Raw genomic sequence first — 20,824 nt, forward strand, 5'->3', positions numbered from 1 at the left:
AATAATATACACCCTGTGACTTCCCTTCCTGATTTGGGAATGGTTCTCCAGTTCTTTGAACGTTTCCTGGCCCTTGATGTATTTTTTTTTTTTTTTGTCATTCAGTGTAACTTTATTTACTGTTTATTGCACATGATTTTAGGTCTTTAATTTCTTACCACCAAAAATTCAAAGGACTATTTTTTCCATGAAGTCTAACATTAACATTAGTGAATTCATGTATTCATGTGTTTTTATTGTAAATGATTGATTTATTCAAATTATCATAGATCCTGAACTCATAAGTGTGAACCATGCACAGGCTGGTAGCAAGCCAGGAAGCCACTCTGCAAGCAAACAGATACTCTGCATAAGGAGAAAAGTCATAGTGCAACATTTAATGTCCAACCTGAGTCACCTCAGAATGTTATATATTTGTATTCTTAATTCATATAATATCAGGGACTCAACTGCTTGGTTGGTGATGGGGTTGACCTGATTGCAGGATTATTCCTGAAATAATTAAGGAAAGGAGGGCTCAATCTTTCTTCTTGGTTGCTTGCTCCTCCCGAGCAACTTCATCTTTCTTCTTGTCCTCAACTTCTTGGGCATCTTCTCCTTCACCTTCACCTCCCTCTTCCTCCTTTGTGTCCTCAAATTCTTCCTTGGCACCTTCTTCCTCTTCCTCTCCTTCCTCTTCCTTAGGCTCTTCCTTCTCCTTCTCTTCCTCTTCAGCTTCTCCTTCAGAGGGGGGTTCATCCTTAGCTTCCTTGGCTTTTGCAGCCTCAATGGTCTCCTCCACCTCAATCTGCTCATCCTGGATATGGCTTGTGTATTAAGAAGGGAAGGAACGAGCAGAAATCAAGCAGGAACTGGTCTGTAAACCACTGTAGGCAGATTGGCCAAAGGCTTGGGAATAATGGGAGTAACCGCTGGCTATGCTTCCCACGCTGGTGAAACTGAGCCAGGTCTCCTCACCTTCTAAGAGTTTCCTATAAGCTGAAATGTCAATGTCCAAAGCCATCTTCACATTGAGGAGGTCCTGGTATTCTTTTAAATATTATGCCATTTCACTCTTTGTAGTTCTCAACTCATTTTCTAATTTGTTGATTGTGTCCTGCATAGCACTAATGTTGGTGTTCTGCTTATCTTCCAGCTCTTGCAGCTGCTTTTCTAGCACTTTGTTCATGCCCCAGCATGCTTCCATCTCCAGGATCTTGGCCTTGAGCAGGCAGCGGCTCTCAGAACCTCATCCTTGGCAGTGCGCACTGCTTCAGTGTTCTTGGCAGCGCTCTCGGTCAGCATGGTAAAGTGGCTCTTGAACCATTCTTTGGCATTCTGCATGTTCTTGGCAGCCAGCTTCTAATACTGGGCACGAATGTCCTTGAGTGTGGTGGAGAGGTTGGGCTTGGAGAACAACTCCAGTTCTTTGAGAACAACTCAGGTCCATCTCCACAGAGATCTGAGCATACTGGATCTGTGCCTGCAGCTCAGCAATCTCCTCTTCGTGCACCTTCTTCAGAAAGGTGATTTTGTCCATCAGGCTGCTGATGCACTCTTTGAGCTCAGCATCAGTGAGAGCTGCCTGGTCTGCACCTTTGCAAGCCTGCAGCAGCTGGCCCTCAGCGTCCTGGTGATTCAGCTCCTCTTCCTTATAACATGCCTGCAGGTTGCTACCAGCCCCAGTGCCTCCTAACGGGGTCCCAAGGCTGAGCCCCCAATTCCACTGCCTTCTCCTTGCCAAGGACCAGGGTACAGTGAGGTGGGGTGCAGGCATCCCATTTTTATTAAAATGTTCAACCCACACCTGCTCCACCAGTGTCTGCAGGTGGCACGGGGGCAGACAGTGATCCCGGAGGCACTCACCACCCCTGCCAGAGCTCAGCCATGATGGTCAGGGTGAGACAGTCCCGCCAGGCCTTGTGGCTGCAACTTGGACCTGCTTCCTTAACCAGGGACCTGGCACAGGGCTAGAGGCAGTGGCACTTCCTCCCCAGCCCACAGTGAAGCAGGTCCCTGCAGTTTCAGAACCAAACTCTGAGGGCCTCCCTGGGCAGCAGCAGCCCTGAACCCACCGGGTCTCCCTCGATCCTACCAAGGCTTGCTTTTCACACTTGCTTCTCACACTTGCTGAAAATCTTCTCAGTCCACTTGCCATAATAATCAGTTCGGGCTAAAAGGACTGGGGACTCCAGCAGGCCTGAGGGGACTGGGCTCTGCCATCTTATGGCTATGGGCTCTTCCATCTTTGTGACAGAGTGATGGTTAATTTGCATATAACCCTTTTATTAGATAGGATATAAAAACCCAGGGTCTATAACAGCCGTGGGCAAACTATAGCCCGGGGGCTAGATCCAGCCCGTTTGAAATGAATAAAACTAAAAAAAAAAAAGACCGTACCCTTTTATGTAATGATGTTTACTTTGAATTTATATTAGTTCACACAAACACTCCATGCATGCTTTTTTTCCGGCCCTCCGGTCCAGTTTAAGAACCCATTGTGGCCCTCGAGTCAAAAAGTTTGCCTACCCCTGGTCTATAATGACCGAACACCAGAAGTCAGCTCTGCAGTCAGAGCTCAGTTGCCACTGATTGCAGCCGGTGCAGGTGCATGACCCAGCACTGACTCTAGAGGGCCTGCAGATCATGCTGGGAGAAAGAGGCAGGGTCTGATCTGCAGCCTCTGTGGCAGCTATTGATCAGCCATGGCCTTTCTCTTTCTCTCCGGGCTTAGCCAGCAACCACACCTATGTTTCTCTCCAGGCTTCCACGAGGGCATCTGATCAGCTCTGCCTCTCTGATCAGGCCTGCAGATAGGCCCGGAGATGCTGACTGTCATAGAAACCGACCAATCAGAACCAAATTGGCCTGCAGGAGAAGGCAGCTGGGGGCGATCAGGCAGACAGGAAGAGGCAGTTAGGGGAGATCAGGCAGGCAGGCAGAGAGGTTAGGGGCAATCAGGCAGGCAGGCGAGTGGTTAGGGATGATCAGAGCTATAATTTTATGCTATATACTTGTGCACGGAGGGGGGGTTGCCTCAGCCCAGCCTGCACCCTCTCCAATCAGGGACCCCTTGGGGGATGTCTGATTGCCAGAGATTGGGCCTAAACTGGCAGTCAGACATCCCTCTCACAATCCTGGACCGCTGGCTCCTAATCACTCACCTGCCTGCCAGCCTGGTTGCCCCAAACTTCCCCTCCTGCTGGCCTAGTCACCCCCAACTGCCCCCCCCTGCCGGCCTGGTTGCTCCCATGGCCCCCCTACTGGCCTGGTAGCCCTACACAGCCTGCTGTCCAGTCATTTAGTCATCCCTCACTAACCTTCCTGCAGGCCTGGTCGCCCCACACAGGCTGCTTGTTCAGTCGTTTGGTTGTCCCTTATTAACCCCCCTGCCAACCTGGTTGTAGGCAGCCATCTTGTGAGGGTAAGAGTGTTAATTTGCATATTACCTCTTTATTATATAGGATAAAGGTGCACTGCTCTAAGTAGCTAAATTTCTGTTAATTTGTTATGTGGTAATGGATTACAAATGACTAATACACCTGTGACCCATAAAAAGTTATTAAATATCAAAAACAAAATTTTAAAATATTTATGACCTCAAGGTAGGAAACGATTAAATTAAGCACAAATGCGCAACTCATAAAGTGCTGATACATTCTAAATAGCAAAATATAACATAAACAAATAAGGACCACATTCTGGGAGAATACATTTGAAACATATAATAGAACACCAACATGTTAATAAAAATATCCTCAAACAAAACATTGACCAAACACATAACCAAGCAAGTCACAGAAGAAATCAAAATAGTTAAGAAATGTATACTCAAAATCATTAATAATTAATTAAATGCAAAATTATATATAATTTCACACTCATCAGACTGACAGAAATATTAAAAAGTTAGACAATACTTAGTGTCAAAGAAAATATAGAGAATTAGGAACTTTCACTCACTGTTGATGGGAGTGTAATTGATACAATCCTTTTTATATGAATTAGGAAATATCTAGTGAAATTAAAATTGCATGTAACTTTCCAGTAAGTATTTCCATTTCTAGTCATATACCGTAGAAAGCCTCACACATTCATAAAAGGAGATATATATATAAAATTTTCCATTTTACTATTTTTTCAAAGATTGAAAAAATATAAAAAATAATATTGTCAGGAAGAGCTCAGCTGAGCCAGAAAAGAGAGCTTGGCTGTCAAATATCCAGAATAGCCAATTAAACAACAAGCCAAAATGTGTCTTTGACTTCTTACTTCAATGGTATAGGCCAGTGGTCGGCAAACCGTGGCTCGCGAGCCACATGCGGCTTTTTGCCCCCTTGAGTGTGGCTCTTCCACAAAATACCACCTGCGGGCGCGCACATACAGTGTGATTGAAACTTCGTGGCCCATGTGCAGAAGTCGGTTTTTGGCCTGGGCAAGTCTATTTTGAAGAAGTGGCATTAGAAGAAGTGGGGGGTGTCGGTCAGTAGGGCGATGGGAGCGGGGGAGGCAGGTGTGCGCGATTCATGCACGAGTTAAGTGAGACTGGCTACAAGATGAGTGTGGATGGGAGAGTTGGAAAGGTTCGACCTCAGGGAACGTACCTCAATCAGATTGAGGACGTTTTTTAGCAAAGGCCAGCTTAGGAGTACCCTAATTAAGTTAATAACAATGTACCTACCTATATAGTTTAAGTTTAAAAAATTTGGCTCTCAAAAGAAATTTCAATCGTTGTACTGTTGCTATTTGGCTCTGTTGACTAATGAGTTTGCCAACCACTGGTATAGGCAAAAGACTAAACTGAAAATAGTACTGACCGCTCCTTTTCCATTTCCCTCTAAGGAACTGCATACTCATCAAGAATCAGGTAGATCAGCATGCATATAGGGTCAGAGTCATTACACTTTTTAGAGAGCCCTGAACAACAACAACAAAGGCTCCAGAAGTTTTATGAACCCAAGGCCAGAAGGGAGGAAAAAGGGAGGGATTTAGCAATGGAAAGTACTGTGTACTGAGTTCAGAGTGGAAATATTAAACAAAAAACATATGAGACCAGAAATTATGCTTATAGAAATGGTTTATTGACCCATATGCTAGCCAGGAAAAGGACCAGGTCTTGGGGTATGCAACCTAAACTACCAGCAGCAGGGCTAGGTGGAAAAGAAAAACATGCCTGCAGTCCTGAGGTAGACAAGGCTCTTCTATTCAATGAGTTTGGCAAAGAAAGATGTAAGTGGTTTTGAAAGAATTTGCATTGGTTATAGATAAAGGGGTCAGGAAAATGTGAAGTGAGGACAGTTCTGGGATAGGTGCATGGCTCACAAGGAAGAAGTATTTGCAGTTTCTGGACTGGTTGTGGCAAACATGCCAGAAAGTTCATGTGTAAAGAGGATATTGTGGTGTATGGTGTTTGGTATTCTTTCTAGATAGAAGCCTGGAAGTTGATTAAAAATTTAAACATACATTCACAAATGTGAGTAGTCATTTGTTGGTTTTGGCCAGTAGCCATTTATTGATCCAGCTCCCTTATCTCTCTCCTCCACTTTCTGACCCACTGAATTTAATTTAGAACATTTCTCTTGTCAGAGAAAAGTGTCTTCAAGTTTTCCCTCTTCTTCCCTGATAAGGAGGCCTTGCCAGAGGTGCCTGAAGGCCTCAGATAGAGAGAGCTAGGAATGAAGGAATGGGACTAGGAATGAAAATATGTGAATAACATGACTAGCTAAGGGAGCCCGAGTCTTTGACTGTAACTCCCCTTAGAGACCTAGATGCTCTGGCTGGGTCCCAAGTCTAACATTGGAAGGGTGGCCTTCCCCCTTGAGGCCTGCCATGTCAAATTTGTATAATTGCCGGGAGGGAGTCGCAGACTCTGAGCTCCAGATCCGGGCGAGTCTTTAGGGACCCAGACTCAAACGGGAGAAGCGGGACTGTCTGGCTTCAGTCAGAGCGAGTGCAGCTTTCTCTCTGAGCTTTGCAGCGGGTGCTGGGACTCAGAGAGGCAGAGCCCCTGGGGACAGGACTGAGAGCCGCCATAACTGCTCTCTCCGGCCCACCCTGTTGATCCTGTGCGACCCGCCCCGCCCAAGCCTTGCACTGAGGCATTTGCCAGATAGCCTCAGGCAAACGCCAGATTAGCACCTCCCTAGAGGACAGAAGTTCTCTCACTCCTGACACAGCTGATTCTCATAGCCACTTGGCCTGGAGGTCAAACCCTCCCTGGAATTAGCGACAACAATCAAGATTTAACTATAAGACTGCGAACAAAGACCACTAGGGGGTGCACCAAGGAAGCATAACAAAATGCGGAGACAAAGAAACAGGACAAAATTGTCAATGGAAGATATAGAGTTCAGAACCACACTTTTAAGGTCTCTCAAGAACTGTTTAGAAGCCGCCGATAAACTTAATGAGATCTACAAGAAAACTAATGAGACCCTCTATCTTATATTGGGGAACCAACTAAAAATTAAGCATACACGGACTGAAATAACGAATATTATACAGACTCCCGACAGCAGACCAGAGGAGCGCAAGAATCAAGTCAATGATTTGAAATGCGAGGAAGCAAAAAACACCCAACCGGAAAAGCAAAATGAAAAAAGAATCCAAAAATGCGAGGATAGTGTAAGGAGCCTCTGGGACAGCTTCAAGCGTACCAACATCAGAATTATAGGGGTGCCAGAAGATGAGAGAGAGCAAGATATTGAAAACTTATTTGAAGAAATAATGACAGAAAACTTCCCCCACCTGGTGAAAGAAATGGACTTACAGGTCCAAGAAGCGCGGAGAACCCCAAACAAAAGGAATCCAAAGAGGACCACACCAAGACACATCATAATTAAAATGCCAAGAGCAAAAGATAAAGAGAGAATCTTAAAAACAGCAAGAGAAAGAAACTCAGTTACCTACAAGGGAATACCCATACAACTGTCAGCTGATTTCTCAACAGAAACTTTGCAGGCCAGAAGGGAGTGGCAAGAAATATTCAAAGTGATGAATACCAAGAACCTACAACCAAGACTACTTTATCCAGCAAAGCTATCATTCAGAATTGAAGGTCAGATAAAGAGCTTCACAAATAAGGAAAAGCTAAAGGAGTTCATCACCACCAAACCAGTATTATATGAAATGCTGAAAGGTATCCTTTAAGAAGAGGAAGAGGAAGAAAAAGGTAAAGATACAAATTATGAACAACAAATATGCATCTATCAACAAGTGAATCTAAGAATCAAGTGAATAAATAATCTGATGAACAGAATGAACTGGTGATTATAATAGAATCAGGGACATAGAAAGGGAATGGACTGACTATTCCTGGGGGGGGAAAGGGGTGTGGGAGATGCGGGAAGAGACTGGACAAAAATCGTGCACCTATGGATGAGGACAGTGGGTGGGGAGTGAGGGCGGAGGGTGGGGCGGGAACTGGGAGGAGGGGAGTTATGGGGGGGAAAAAAAGAGGAACAAATGTAATAATCTGAACAATAAAGATTTAATTTTATTTTTTATTTATTTATTTTTTAATATTTTATTGATTTTTTACAGAGAGGAAGGGAGAGAGATAGAGAGTTAGAAACATCGATGAGAGAGAAACATCGATCAGCTGCCTCCTGCACATCTCCTACTGGGGATGTGCCCGCAACCCAGGTACATGCCCTTGACCGGAATCGAACCTGGGACCTTTCAGTCCGCAGGCCGACGCTCTATCCACTGAGCCAAACCGGTTTCGGCAAAGATTTAATTTTAATTAAAAAAAAAAAAAACAAACAAATTTGTATAATTGCCTATGAACAGGCCTGAGAAATTACACATTAGTTTTTAACCAAGAACTGAACTCCTCAAACACATGAAGCAGTAAGTATATGGGTAACTTAAAAAAAAAACACATTAAAATAATACATTCAATAAAATGTAATTATATCAACTAAAATTGGATTATAACTGCATATGTTGACAACTGTATGGGCTTTCTCTCAGTTCTTGACTTTGTGCAGGAAATATTTCACAATTTTAATTCCAGGTGACTTTGAGAATAGGTTTATTAAAGCTAGGGACACTGAAACAAAGGAAAGGTTTAAGATAGAAGAGGCAAGATCACAGCAACAGGACTGAGCCTAGAAGGAGCTGTCTTGGCCGTTTAGAAAGAAAGTCAGAGCCCTAGTCAGTTTGGCTCAGTGGACAGAGTGTCAGCCCATGGACAGAAGGGTCGGAGGGTCCCAGGTTTGATTCCAATAAAGGGCAAGTGCCTCAGTTGCAGGCTCGATCGAGGCGTGTGTGAGAGACAACCAATTGATGTGTCTCTCTCACATTGACATTTCTCTCTCTTTCTGTCTCTCCCCTCCCTTCCACTCTCTCTAAAAATAAATGGAAAAATATCCTCAAGTTTGAATCACAAAAAAGAAAAGAAAAGGAAAGAAAGAAAGAAGAAAGAAAGAAAGAAAGAAAGAAAGAAGAAAGAAAGAAAGAAAGAAAGAAGAAAGAAGAAAGAAAGAAAGAAAGAAAGAAAGAAAGAAAGAAAGAAAGAAAGAAAGAAAGAAAGAAAGAAAGTCACAGAGGCAGAAGAAGTGAACCAATGGGCTGCATGGACTCAGGAAAAAAGTTACCAAGGCAAAAGAAAGACCCTTGGAGAAAGAAATCATAGGTACATGACTTAGAAAGGAAGGGGGTACAGTGTGGGCATGAAAGAGAGACCGTGCATTGGGTCCTTTTTTTTAAGGGTTTGCATCTATTTTCTAAAGGCTGGAATTTTAGGGTAGATCTCAATAGAATATACAACAGTTTTTCAGGTATGTCCTTTAAAATGCTGATTAATCTAAGTAAGCATATAGGGTCAAGGTCATGAATTCTACCGATAGGTTGGTGTTAGGGTAGGGGGTCATTGGTCATTGCATCAGCTATCTGGATGAGATGAATTTGAATCAGCTATCTGTCTCAGTTTTTCCATTCCACTTGTTAAGGAATTTTCCTGGCTTCTTACTATCCTGCCTCATATCTGTAAAACACAGTCTTAGCACATAATTTTTGTCAGAACAAATTGTGAAAAAAAGGATAGCATGATGTCACAATGCAAATTTAAAGTTATAAAACAAACAAATACATATTTAATAAATGTTAATTTATATAGTAAAGCTACACTTTTAAAAAGCTGAAAGGAGAATACATACCAATTTCATAATGTTTGTTGCTCCCACAGAGGGAATGAGGGAAACAGGATTGGGGATAAACAAAGGCTGTTTCAAGATGATCTGACATTTTGCTTAATATGAGGCAAATATAGCAATAGAAGCATTTGTTAACTCAGGGTGGTAGGTTAATGTTATTGTAAGGAATGCAATGTTGTTATTTTTTCTGCACTTTTTAGTATATTAAAAATGTTTCCAAAAGTATCTGGCTGAATGTATGTTTTTGTATACAATATAAATGATAAACTATGGGGTAAGAAGCCTTTTCTGAAAATGAAATATTGAGATTCTCCACATGGTATACACATAATCACAAAGGTTTGGAGGGGAAAATTAGCCTCACAAAATTATTGGCAGCAGAACAGCAGAAGCAACCTGTTTTAAAATTTAAATCTTGATTTTTTCCACTTTCTTCAGGCTTTGGTTTTTAGATGTCTCATTATAATTTAAAAAGAGGATGAAACATGAAAACAAGACACTTAAAATCCATTGCAATAAAATACAGAGAATTTACTTCAATATATATTCCTATTTTCCAAAAGTATCCTAAAAGTATCACCTTTAAACCTATTGATAACGCAAAGTTGAATTTGTTGTTCCCTGTGATAATGTATATCACATCTTGGTAGTCTTTACATGAAGTCCTTATCATTAATACTTAATAGATTTACATGAAAAAAAAATAGTGTCTGTAGTGGGGAGGACAAATTCACAATTTTTATGAAGTGTTAGGATCTGTTTTGAGACAGTTTCTTTAATGTGTGGGCTTAATTAGAATTGGGCACTGATCATGTTGGAATAATTAAGGATTAGAGACACAACGAGGTGCAGGTTTTGAGGTAAGGGATTAGAAGAATGTACTCAGTAATTTGAGACTATTGGAAAACTGAGCAATGTAAAATGAGTTTGGGAAGTTCTTGAAAGGAAGAATAAAACTGTTATCATTTGCAACTGCTATCTTGAGTAAGAGTCTAAATAGTGCCTGGCCTGCATGGCTCAGTGGTTGAGTGTTGACCTATGAACCAGGAGGTCACAGTTTGATTCCAGGTCACATGCCAGGGTTGTGGGTCCGATCCTGTGTGGGGCATGCAGGAGGCAGCCAATCAATGATTCTCTCTCATCATTGATGTTTCTATCTCTGTCTTCCTCTCCCTTCCTCTCTAAAATCAATAAAATATGTTTACTTAAAAAAAGAGTTGAAATAGTAAAGTCATGTTAGGGAAGCCAATCTAGTAGTATGGTCATTAACATCAATCAGAAGCTGAGTGTGTGTAGATGGTTTTGATTCTCACTACAAAAATGTGGAACTTCAAGTTTCCATCCACTATCCTATATAATAAAAGCCTAATATGCCAATTGTCCCCTCGGGCGGTCGTTTGAACAGGAGTTCAACCCGGAGCCCAGGAGTTTGACCGCTCGCTATGACATGCGCTGACCACCAGGGGGCGGCAGGGAACATGGTGGGCATTAGCGATGTGTTGCCCGGTGAGGGGCTGTGACCTCTAGCTGGCTACCTGGGGGTGGGGGTGATAGGGACGGAGGTGCGGTGAGAATGCGAGGTGTCTGCAGAGCTCGCTCTCACTCCCCCACTACCCTCTCCTGGGACACCAGGGTTCATGTGCCAGGGAAGCCCCTGTGCTTAGGTACCAGTGCCCATGAGGAGCCCTCCCTGCACCTGCACGGCCTGTTCCAGGTGAGCTGGGCCTCAGTGACTGGGACCGCAGGGGCTGGGTGGCTCCTCATGATCTGCGAGGTTAGCCTGGAAAGTGCGAGCTGCCCACCCAGCTTCCTTGCAGTGCCACTGGGTGGCCCAGAGGCCCATGCTGTGCCCTGGCCTGTGGTGTCTAGCTGCACTCACTGCATCTCCGAGTGGGGACTCAGGCACCATGACTCAGGCGGAGGGGGACTTGCAGGGGCCCAGGGACCCAGGTGATGCCCAGGGCCCAAAGGTCAGCTGGGACCTGCCCTTCCACACCAGACATTTGTGCTTCCATTGCCAGCCAGGCTTAGGGACCACATCAATGTACGAATTTCGTGCACCAGACCTCTCGTATGTTATATTTAGACTGATTTCTATTAATGGTAATGTATTTAATTGTAAAGTTTAGATGCCATAATATAAACCTAATGTTTAGATTTTATGTTTCTAAGCACTCTGCAATTTTGCCTTAAATAAAGTGTATTTACTTAACGATATCAATAAGAGACGTATGCATTATTTATCTTTATGTTATTTTATATTGCCAATGCTTCATAAAGCTCTTTCTATTCTATTAAACTCTTCAAAGGTTTTGGTAACAAGAAGGACAAAAGAAAAAGAAAAATTAATAATTCCACAGGATTGAATGTTTTTTTTTTCAATAATTTATTTAAACTTTGGAGAAAATGTATTAAGGATATAGACAAAATTAGAATCACATACATTTTAGGGTATATATTCACTCATTTGCTAAATAATAATTTAATGCATTCTCAAGAACAACTCAGTAAGTGGTAGGATGTCACTTGTGGATTCCAGAGTTGGATTTCGATGATCAATAAAAAACAAGTAAAAAAAAAATAAGAGTTTGGGGAAGTTTATTAACAATGTTCCTAGCTTCTGCAAATTTGATACTTTGACATCTGCTGTTCATGTATTCTAGACAACCCCATAATATGCCCGAGTCACCTTGCCTTGGCCTCATTGGTCAATTCCCATTCCTTCCCACCTCAGAAAACATTTTCCTCCCAAGTTCATGCTTTGCAAATACAGTCAATCTATGACTTAAATGGTTTTGCCTTATGATGGTGTAGAATAAATACACATAATAAATTACATGAGATATTCAACATTTTATTATAAAACAGACTTTGTGTTAGATGGTTTTGACCAACGGTAGGCTAATGTAATTGTTCTGAGTACATTTAAGATAGGCTAGGGCAGGCTAAGCTATGATGTTTCTTTGCATGAGGTGTATTAAATGCATTTTCGACTTATGATATTTTCAATTGATGATGGGTTTATCAGGATGTAACCCCATCCTTATTCAAGGAACATCTGTACAAATCAACCAAGACAACTAGGAAAAATCCTTATTCCCCAGAGCCCACTGAAATTATTCAAAGGAGCTAGTCCTAAACCTGCTTACCTTGTGTCACTCATTCTTTCCTGTGGCAACCATAGTAAAGGCTCTTTCTCAAAGTTAGTTTTTCTCCTGACTCACCTGTGCTTCCTGTGGACGCCCGTCCATCACATGAACTCACCTCTTTGGAACTGCAAGTAATAAACTATCTTCTCAATAATATACATCTCCTAAACCATTGGTCTTACAAGTACTAGTATACCAAATTTTGTATTCATATGTTATGTTTTAAAACAAGGTGATGGAATATATATAGTTTTTCCAAGTATGGATGTATTTTTAACTCTACTTTGTAACAGTGCTATGATTTCTCACACATACACACACACACACACTTACCACTTTAATACTCCAAAAATAGGAAGTACCCAAATCTAAAGAATAAATGTAAAGTTTTCCATAAGAAATAATAGCTAATATTCAGTATCTATAATGTACTAAGCACTAATTTAAACACTTTATGGTAATTATTTTACTTAAATTTCACTAAATTAAATGAAATATGGTGATTAATATCTCCATTCAATGAAAGAGGGAAGTGAGGCTCAGGGAAGTCAAGAGACTTCATGAAGATCACAGAGCTTACAAGTGACAGAACTGGTAGTCAGATAGATGGATTATAGTTTCTGCACTATTAACTGTTCATTTTTTTTTTCTAACATAATGACAAACAACAAAAATAACAATGATGATAATATATATAATCATTAACATTTACTCTATTAATACTAGGTGGTAGGTACTATATGGCTAGAAAGTGAAGGAGACAGAGTTCAAACTATGCTGATTTATTTGAGCTTGTGCTCTTTCAGGTATCAGTGTTATTTTTATTTTGCTCTAGAAGAGTAAATCCTTTATCACTGACACCATTTTGGAGCCACAATATGAGCAAAAAGAAGTAGATGACTGGAGCCAATAATATAATTAAATATCACCACCTAAGATTGTAAGAGTTTAAGCACAATAACAAATCTCAGTAAGACAGTAAGTCCTTTTCATATCCATTCTTCAATGGAAGATACTAATTCCTGAGCAAGTGAAAATCAATTTGGAATGTGGAATCATTCCAACAATTTCTATTGTTTTATCAACAATAGAAAATTAGAGGTTCTTTTAGAAACAAAAGACTGAAACTTTGAAGAAGTTACATATAACAAAAAGATTCAGGTATTTTGTCAAAATATTTAGTCTTTATACATTAAAATATATTAGTTTTGATTATTTGGTTTGACCACATCCTAATGGTTTCATTAACCATGTTTCTCTTTTATTAGATAGGATAGTCACATTTGTTTATTTTCTTCTTAGTCTCCATTGCCCTAGGAGCTGTGTCTGTAAAGATATTGCTATAACATATGTCTGCTATTTTGCTGCCTATGGAGTATTGTAGGATTTAATGGTTTCCCGTCTTACATTCAAGTTCTTTAGCCATTTTGAGTTTGTTTTTATGCATGGTGTAAGTTGGTGATCTTGTTTCATTTTTTTGCATGTATCTGTCCAAATTTCCCAGCACCATTTATTAAAGAGACTGTTTTGTGTCCATAGTATGCTATTGCCTCATTTGTCAAATATTAATTTAGCATAATGGCTTGGTTTGATTTCTGGGTTCTCTGTTCTGTTCCAGTGGTCTATATGTCTGTTCTTGTGCCAGTACCAGGCAGTTTTGAGAACTGTGGCATGGTAATATAGCTTTATATCTGGTAATGTGATCCCTCCAACTTTGTTCTTCTTTCTCAGGATTGCTGTAGCTATTCGGGGTGTTTTTTTTTTTTATTCCAGATGAATTTTTTGAGAGTTTTTTCTAGATCTTTGAAATATGCCATTGGTGTTTTAATAGGGATTGCATTGAATCTGTAGACTGCTTTGGGTAGTATGGACATTTTAATGATGTTGATTCTAACAGTCCATGAACATGGTATGCTCCTCCATCTGTTTATGTCTTCCTCTATCTCTTTTTTCAATGTCCTGTAGTTTCCCGAGTACAGGTCTTTTACCACCTTAGTTAAGTTTATTCCTAGGTATCTTATTATTATTATTTTGTTTGGTACAATTGATAATGGGATTGTTTTTTTTCATTTCTCTTTCTGTGAGTTCATTATTGGTGTAGCAAAAGGCCATAGATTTCTGGGTGTTAATTTTGTATCCTTCTACATTGCCAAATTCATTTATTAGGCATAGAAGTTTCTTGATGGAGTCTTTGGGGTATTCTATATATGGTACCATGTCATCTGCGAATAAGTACAGTTTTACTTCTTCTTTTCCAATTTGGATGCCTTTTATATCTTCTTCTTGTCTGATCACTATGGCTAGCACTTCCAATACTATATTGACCAGGAGTGATGAAAGTGGGCATCCCTATCTTGTTCCTGTTCTTAGGGGAAATGAGTTTAGTTTTTGCCCATTGAGTATGATGTTGGCTGTAGGTTTGTCATATAGGCTTTTATTATGTTGAGGTATGATCCCTCTATTCCCACTTTGCTGAGAGTATTTATCAAGAAAGGGAGTTGGATTTTGTCAAATGTTTTTTCTGCATCCATTGATATGATTATGTGATTTTTGTCTCTCAGTTTATGTGATGTATCACATTTATTGATTTGCAGATATTGTACCATCCTTGAATCCCTGGAATAAATCCCACTTGGTCATGGTGTAAGATATTTCTAATGTAATGCTGAATCTGATTTGCTAGAATTTTGCTGTGGATTTCAGCACCTATGTTCATCAAAGATATCGGCCTGTAGTCCTCTTTTTTTGTGGTAACTATATCGTTTTGGGATTAGGGTAATGCAAGCTTCATAGAAAGAGCTTGGAAGTGTGCATTCCTCTTCAATTTTTTGGAATAGTCTGAGGAGGATAGGTTTCAGTTCTTCTACAAATGCTTGGCAGATCTCCCCTGTAAAGCAGTCCGGACCAGGGCTTTTGTTTGCTGAAAGATTTTTGATTCCTGATTCAATTTCTTTGGTAGTTATCAGCCAATTCAGGTTTTTTGATTCTTCTTGGTTGAGTTTTGGGAGCTTGTGTTTTTCTAAGAATATGTCCATTTCATCTAGATTGTCCATTTTTTGAAATAGAGTTGTTCATTGTATTTTTTCATAATCATTTGTATTTCTGTGGGATGGGCTGTGACTTCACCTCTTTCATTTCTGATTTTTTTTTATTTGGGTCCTCTCTCTTGCTTATTGGTGAGCCTGGCTAGAGTTTCATCAATCTTGTTTACTCTTTCAAAGAACCAGATGTTGGTTTTGTTGATAATTTGAATTGTTTATTATTAATTTTTTTTGGCTCTATGTTGTTTATCCCTGCTGTGATCTTTATTATTTCCTTCCTTCTGCTTATGCTGGGCTTTTCTTGTTGCTCTCTTTCTAACTCTTTGAGTTATAGGGTTAGATAATTTATTACCATTTTTTCTTCTTTTTTTTTTTTTTTTTTTTTTTTTTTTGAGATGGGCTTGTAGAGCTATGACCTTCCCTCTGAAGACTGCTTTCACTGTGTCCCATAGATTTTGGATTGTTGTGTTTTCATTGTCATTTGTTGTCATGATGCTTTTTATTTCTTCTTTGATCACTTTGGTAACCCAATCATTGTTTAATGGAATGCTATTTAACCTCCAGGTGTTTGATTTTTTTATTGCTTTTATTGTGGTTGTTTTCTATTTTTATTCCATTGTGATCTGAGAAGTTGCTTGATATGATTTCTATCTTCTTAAATTTGAAGAGACTTTGCCTGTGTACCAATATGTGGTCTATCTTTGAAAATGACCCATGTGCACTTGAGAAGAATTTATATTCTTTGGCTTTGGAGTGAAATGTTCTGAAAATGTCAATTCATTCCATCTGATCTAGTGAGTCATTTAGGACTGTTGTTTCTTTGCTGATTTTTTGTTTAGTGGATTTGTCCAGTGGTGTTAGTGGGGTATTAAAGTCCGCTACTATGACAGTATTGTTGTCAATCTCTCCCTTGATTTCCTGCAGAAGTGCTTTTATGTATTTGGGTGTTCCTGTATTGGATGCATATGTTTACCAGAGTTATATCTTCTTGTTGAATTGCTCCCTTTAGTATTATAAAGTGGCCTTCCTTATCTCCTGTTAAAGCCTTCACTCTGAGGTCTAATTTGTCAGATATAAGTATTGCTACCCCAGCTTTTTTTTATGTCCATTCACCTGAAAAAAAACTTTTTCCATCCCTTCACCATCAGTCTGTGTGAGCCTTTTGTTCTGAAGTGGGTTTTCTGTAGACAGCAGATATATCAGTAATGTTTTCTTATCCACTCAATTACCCTATGTCTTTTGATTGAGGCATTTAATCCATTTACATTTAAAGTTATTATTGATAGGTATTTTTCACCAGTTTTATTTTTTATGCCTGTGTTCCTACTTCCCTTCCTATTTCTTCTTTTTACAGCAGACTCTTTAGCATTTCTTGCCTTGCTGGTTTGATGATAATAATCTTCCTTAGTCCTTTTGTATCTGTGAAGCCCCTGATTTCACCATCAATTTTGATTGAAAGCCTTGCTGGGTACCGTATTCTTGGATTCAGACCTTTCCTTTGCATGACTTTGTATATTTCATTCCATACCCTCTGGCCTGATGTGTTTCTGTTGAGAAATCAGTTGATAGTCTGATGGGGGATCCTTTATAGGTAACTTTCTGTCTCTCTCTGGCAGCCTTTAAGATTCTTACTTTGTTGTTGGTGTTTGCCAATTTAATTATTATGTGCCTTTGTGTTGGTCTTTTGGATTTCATCTTGTTTGGCACTCTGAGCTTCTTGGACTTGTGTGAGTTTTTTCTTCGCAATATCACGGAAGTTTTCTGTCCTTTCTTCAAACAGGTTTTCTATTCCTTGCTCACTTTCCTCTTCTTCTGGCACTCCTATTATGTGGATGTTGTTCGTTTCATATTGTCCCCAAGTTCCCTTAGGTTCTCCTCCTGTCTTTTTAAGTTTTTGTATTTTTTTTAGATGCCTCTCTTCTTGGGTATTTTTTCCTGCCTTGTCTTCTAGCTCACTGATGTGGTCCTCTGCTTCTTCTAGTCTACTATTGATGCTTTCAATTGAGTTATTTATTGCAGCAATGTCATTTTTCATTTATTCTTGGTTCTTCTTTATTTCCTCTTGGTTCTTACACATATTGTTGAATTTGACTTCCATCCTTTTCAGAGACCTTATGACTGTTGCTTTGAATTCTTTCTCTGACATTGCTTGCTTCCGTTTTGCTTACTTCCTTGTCTGGTGATTCAGCCTTTTCTTTTGTATGCAGGCTCCTTCTTTGTCTCCCCATGATCGCTCCTCTCAGGGTGTCTGGTTATGAAGCTTTCTCTCAATCCTTTGTTGACTTATAGGCACACAATAAAACACAACAAGACACAATGCACAGGGCACCAAACACAAAAGTATTCACGATACTATTAATCCGAAATAAAGGTGACCACCAGAGAAGAGAGAATTAGGGGAAAGAAAAGAGTGAAAAAATGATATTGAGAAAAGGAAAAAATGTAAGAGAGAAAAGAAACAGAAGGAAAATAAGGGAGGAAATATATGTATATGGAGAGAAAACTCCAATAGAACAACAGTTGATTCAAAAATTTCAAACAACAAACACCCAGAGATGAATGCAAACTACCAACAACAACTAATCCCAAATATGTAAACTGCAAGCACCCAAACAACAAACACCCAGATGAATCGGAGGAAGGAGTGCTTATTCCCAGAAGGTAAGGTCAAGGAAATGAATGATTGGGGAAATAGCCACAATTCAGTATAAAAGACGTAGAAAAAGAATGAGTGCATACGAAGAAAAGTAAAAAAAAAAAAAAAAAGAAAAAAATATATATTAACACATTGTATGCGGGAAATGTATTTATACATTTTACGTTGACTGGTAGTAGAGCGCGGGACATGTATTAATACGTTTTTTATAGGCTAGCGATAGAATGTGGGTTATGTATAAATACGTTTATTTTTATACTTTTTTATTGCTCTAAAGGGATGCTAACATGCAGATATATGAATTCCAAAGGACAAAATTTGGGTCTCTAACACATACAATGGTGAATTATGTATGTACTTCCAGGTATATCGGTAATCTATTCAACTGCGTAGAGTCATCCCTTCACACAATTCTCTGCCTCGCCACGCATTCAATGCGATTCTAAGAAAAATAATTCAGTATACATTTTATAGTAAATCACAAAAAGTTTCATTGAAAAAAAATATGTAAAACTAAAGTTATCATAATTTTACTGAATGTTGCCATTTGCTCAAAAAATTAGCAAAACTGGCCCACCCCACCTGTTAGCAAGCGATAAAAACTACCTGCAAACAATGTGTTAAAATCTACACTAATAAAAGAGAAACATGCAAATTAACCATCACTCCACCACTTTGCTACACCCACCAGCCAATCAGGAGCGAGTATGCAAATTATCCCAACTAAAATGGCAGAGGCCATGGAGTTGGAGCAAGCAGGAGGCTTGGGTTGACTCCGGTGATGGAGGAAGCCAAGCTTCCCACCTGCCCTGGCCGGCCCTGGCCTCCCCTCAAGGCTACAAAGTTTTAATTATAGAAGATAAATAAATACCAGATACCTGCTTTCAGCCTACCTTGGCCTTCACTAAAGGAGGCACTGGAAAAAAAAGAAAAGAAAAGAAAAGAAAGGAGGGGCTGTGAGCTTGGGTTGCCGGGGGGTATGGCCAGCCTCATAACAGCCCTCAGCCCCTCACCCAGGCTTGCCAGGCACCCCAGCAGGACCTCCCACCCTGAAGGGGCTATGGCCAAGCTACAAACAGCCCTCAGCCCTTCACCCAGGCTTACCACACCCCCAGGGGGTGAGGGTCCCCGCTGGGGACTTGGCCAGCCTGAAAACAGCCATCTACCCCTCACCCAGGCTGGCCAGGCACCCCAGTGGGACCCCCACCTTGATTCAGGACACCCTTCAGGGCAAACCAGCTGGCCCCCACCCATGCACCAGGCCTCTATCTATACTAGTAACAGGATAACATGCTAATTAGACTGGGAGACCTTCCAGGAGACCTTCCAGACGTTCTTCTGGACAAAGCCATGGTGGTGGGGCCAAGGTAGAGGTGGTTAGAGGCCAAGAGGGGAGGGCAGTTGTGGGTGATCAGGCTGATGGGGGGCTGGGCTATTGGGGGTAAGCAGACCAGCAGGGGGGCCAGTTGGGGGTGAGCAGGACAGCAGAGGGGAAGTTGGGAGCGAGCAGAACAGTGGGGAGGGAAGGTGGGGGTAAGAGAAGGTGGGGGCGTGCAGGACACCAGGGGGGGGACAGTTGGGGGCAAGCAGGCTGTCAGGGGGCAGTTGGGGGCAAGCACACTGGCACGGGGGGCAGTTGGGGGTGATCAGGCTGGTGGTGGGGCATTTGGGAGTGAGCAAGCCGGCAGGCAGAGTGGTGAGGGGAAATCAGGCATGCAGCCAGGCAGCTGAGTGGTTTGGAGCCAGCAGTCCCAGATTGTGAGAGGGATGTCTGACTGCTGGTTTAGGGCCGATCCCTGTAAACTGGCAGTAGGACATCCTTCGAGGGGTCCCAGATTGGAGAGGGTGCAGGCTGGGCTGAGGGATATCCCCACCCCTGTGCATGAATTTCATGCACCGGGCCACTAGTATATATATAATACCATGTACAGTGCAATTGAAACTTGGTGGCCCTTGTGCAGGAGTAGGTATTTTGTGGAAGAGCCACACTCAAGGGTCCAAAGAGCCTCATGTGGCTCATAAGCTGCAGTTTGCTGACCACTGGGCTACACTGACCCCAACAGCCATGGATTTTGTGGGTCACAGTCTTACTCTGAGACTCTAGTTCCCACTGTGTGCATTTAGCATATGTTTCTCCCTGCATCCTGGATCTCAGATGTCACCTTTCTCTAGGCAATATCTAACCTTTCCATCCATAGATTGCCTCACCAGCTTTGTTTAATTCCCCAGTTCTGGATAGATGTCATTTGATTCAGCTGTTCCTTCTATCTGCTCTGTGAGAAGGCGCAGGGCTCATCTGTGTATTCACGCCATTTTGTCTCCTCCTGGACAGACTTTTTAGGTGCCCATGGTCAAGGTGGCTGTAGTCCCAGTGTTCTTGGGTTCGCAAGCCGAGCCAGCTGGTCCCTGGGAATTGTGGTTGTAGGGTCCTGGGAGGTATCTGAGTCTGAGGTCTCCCCCGTTGAAGTTAAGGCTGGGCTTCCAAGCACAGCCACTCTCCCCTTCAAGATGGCGCAGTCTCTGCAGCAGAGCCAGGGACTCTGGGAGAGATTTCAGCAACAGTAGAGGCTGCCCAGGCAGGGGAGCCTGGTTTGCCAGTCCCCAACAGTGTCTTGGAATATAGCTATCCCTCACTCACAAATACAGACACTCCCTGCACGTCCACACACTCTTTTTTTGTTCTCGCACTCACACACTATCTTGCAGCCTGCTGTCCTGTCGGCAGCCATCTTGGATCTCTCAACAATTATCTTAAATATAAATGGATTAAATTCTCCAATCAAAAGATGAATAGGTAAAGATGCTTTTGTAAGTGTATATACAATGGAATATTACTTGGCC

The 20,824-nt window shown here is 41.3% G+C and overlaps 1 pseudogene; it reads right to left on the minus strand.

Moving 5' to 3' along the window:
* Positions 1-517: 517 nt before the first annotated feature.
* LOC118653461 lies at positions 518-1,756 on the minus strand (annotated as a pseudogene).
* Positions 1,757-20,824: the final 19,068 nt, after the last annotated feature.

Source organism: Myotis myotis, unplaced genomic scaffold (assembly GCF_014108235.1).
Source record: "Myotis myotis isolate mMyoMyo1 unplaced genomic scaffold, mMyoMyo1.p scaffold_m19_p_4, whole genome shotgun sequence".
Lineage (NCBI taxonomy): Eukaryota > Metazoa > Chordata > Mammalia > Chiroptera > Vespertilionidae > Myotis > Myotis myotis.